This window comes from Micromys minutus (assembly GCF_963924665.1).
Source record: "Micromys minutus genome assembly, chromosome: 4".
In the NCBI taxonomy this organism is placed as follows: Eukaryota; Metazoa; Chordata; class Mammalia; order Rodentia; family Muridae; genus Micromys; species Micromys minutus.
In genome coordinates this window covers 27,770,543-27,773,554 of record NC_137973.1, presented here as the reverse complement: position 1 = coordinate 27,773,554, position 3,012 = coordinate 27,770,543, and the positions used below count along the sequence as shown (strand labels likewise).

At 36.3% G+C, this 3,012-nt stretch overlaps 1 long non-coding RNA gene across 1 annotated transcript; it reads left to right on the top strand.

The window, feature by feature from the left end:
* The first annotated feature begins 751 nt into the window (after positions 1-751).
* On the top strand, positions 752-2,201 carry LOC308420316. Its single transcript, XR_013975028.1, has 2 exons — positions 752-866; positions 1,564-2,201. It is a non-coding gene; the product is annotated as an uncharacterized lncRNA (long non-coding RNA).
* The last annotated feature ends 811 nt before the right edge of the window (positions 2,202-3,012 follow it).

Below are 3,012 nucleotides of genomic sequence, written 5' to 3'. Positions count from 1 at the left end.
ACTTTTCCTCAATTCCTTCCTATGGCAATTGAAGGGAAGCAAAGAAAAATGGCATCAAGAGGACTGATAGTCAGTGTGCTACCAGAATCTGTCCAGGATAAGTAGCTCTATATTCAGAAGGATGATGGTCACTTTGAATACACAAAAAATGTAGGTCAAATTTAAAATAATCAGAGAAGTAATGATTAAGGGGGTATTTTAAGCTGAGCAGGATCACAAAGAACCCAATTCTGTTAACATAGGAGCATTATTACTCCACCTTTATGGAAAAATTTAAATCTACATTAAATAGAAAACCCTGATCACATACCTTATTAAAGGGGAGAGACTTGAACCAGAATGAGGTTTCTTGTTCTCTTCTTATAACCTTGTAAAGTTTTGAGCAAAGTATAAACCTATCTCTGAAAAAGAAAATTGTAAATGGGTTTACACACTAACAATGGACTAAGGATGAATTGAAGAAGGGCAAATTATCCAAACCTTGAATTTAAGCCTAAGGGAAGCCGTTATGAACAAAGACCTACAGTCCCCAGTCTAGAAAGAGATTTATTAATCATTTGGAGAATCTGAAATTTCTCCAAGTACAATAATTACTGGAAGCAAGAGGAAGGAAAAAAACTCTGAGTCACAGGACTCAACCCAGTTCTGATCGCCTTTTCTTTGCAAAAGGTGTGGGATGTTTTCTTTCTACAGAGACCCAGTTAAAGAAGTTATGATGAATTTGCATTTATGTTAGAAAATACTTGGACCTGCCCATTATATGGAAATCCACTCCCCACTGGGTGAGACAGCAATCTTATAAAAAGAGTCTGACCTTGACTGCAGTATTCCTGCCACTCAAGCATTGGTCTACTCAGGAGAAGCTGGTGAGTCTGAATCCTTGAGTAGTAGAGAGGGTCTGCCTTGTTCATATTCTCATGAACACAGTAATTTTGTTGGATCCAAACTTATCAAGGGATGGAAGTGACTTAGAAGAAACAACTTTAGTTATGGGGGGTTGTCATTTACTGTGCAATCATGCTTTTGCTTTGGTTTGAGGCATAATTTGATACACAGAAATAAGAATAAATGTGAAAGTTATGACGAACATAAAGGTAAATATGCCATTTCTTTGATGCTATCTTGATGGATATGGATAATGTATTTGGAAGCCTTATGTCATAAGCTGATGATAAATCCACATATTCTTTCAACAGCTGTTTATGTTGTACAGTCATGGTACCTGGAATATCCTAGCATTAGAAGGATAATGTTTCTAAGAATGTCATTGTTATAAGGATATTATGGTCACATAAATAATATTTCCCAGTGGCATAAAAAAAGAAATACATTCTTAGAAAAAAAGGCATGAAATTAAAAAGAAAAAAGGAAGGCATTTCTGCTTAAGCTGATGAAAAGTTTTTTGTTAATAAAGGAGGCAATTCATGATCTGCGAAAATGTTTATGTTGATATGCACAAACACTCAGGTACATAGGTAGAGAAGCAAAGGTACTACAGTCCCATAAGCCTAGATTCTTCATAGGATTAACTTCTCGTGACAACTTTCATGTAATGTCTTTCAGATTCTGAGACTCCAGTACAATGTCTTATCAGCAGCAAAAGTGCAACCAACCATGCCAGCCTTCTCCTAATTGTGTCATTGTGACTTGCCCTAACCCTTGTCCTCCTCCAGTGTGCCCTAACCCTTGTCCTCCTCCAGTGTACCCTCAACCTTGTCCACCTTCAGTGTGCTATGTGCCATGCCCTCCTCAGTCAGGGCAGCCAAACTGCCCTCCTGTGCAATGCCCACCATGGTATCAGAAGTAAACAACCAATAACAAGTGAGGGCCTTGCATTCATCAGGACCAGAGAAGTGAAGAGAATGTGTCTCACCTACATCCATACCAACACCTCCATCTGCTTTGGAATGCCTGTCCTGGATGCAGAAGAATCTTCACCACTTTTCATCCTTCCAGTGCTTATGAAGATGGACACTCATGGAGAAGACATTTCTCTGTGGCTGTCCCCCAACTGCTTTCATTATTTTAGGACACCACAGGCTTAGAAGAAAGCACAACCAGTATCTACTGTGTGCTATCAGAGAGGCCTTCTCTGCCTGATTCTTACCTGGTCATGCAATGGTCACTGCTGATTCACTTCCTTTACAAAAGAGACCCTTTTGATGGTGGTCTAATAAATACAACTTCTCTTGCAAAACTGATTAATACTGTATGAATATTTTGTCATGTTTTTAATCTTTTCGTAGAGAAATTTTAAATTTTAATTTATTCATATCTAAATAGAGTCACATCAAAGACTAATTTATCTCATTTCTTTTTATTGGTTATTTTTTTAGTTTACATTTCAAAGTTATCTCCTTTCCAAGTTTACCCTCCATAAACCTCTTAACTTATCACCTCGACACTTCTCCCCAATTTGATCTTGTTTCAAAGTTATAGATTTGACCATATTAAGATTTAATTGTTTTTACTTCCAAATAATTTAACTTCTTAAAATATTTTCTATTTAAAATAAAACTTGAAAAACTCTTTCATCAGTCATCCACCTATTTCTCTACAATTAATAACTTTCTGTCATCCTTTTTAGTAGACATTTAACTGTCACCTATAATACCATCAGTGGCAGACTCCATGTACTCTATAGATTTCAGTGATTGCTAATGAACTAGCTAAAGCAGCTCAACATCATTAGCAACAATATGACTGTGAGGCTTTCTCATAAATATTCAGCAAATGTAATTGGAAAACTGTATTATTATTCTTTGCAATTGGCCTCCTTTTTTATTAATTTACTCCTTATGTGATCCTAAAGAAAAAGGGCATTGAAGAAATTATGTAATCCCTTGTTTAAGGTGATACCAATTCTTAAAAACATGTTTGGTAGAAGAAATGGAAAGAAAATGTTTTTTGATAGGTCAAGTTGCCTACTCCTCATTTTTCTTGCTACCCTGAAATCTCAGAATATTCAGTACATTACATCTTTCCTCATTCTTGTCTTCTCAAATCAGACAT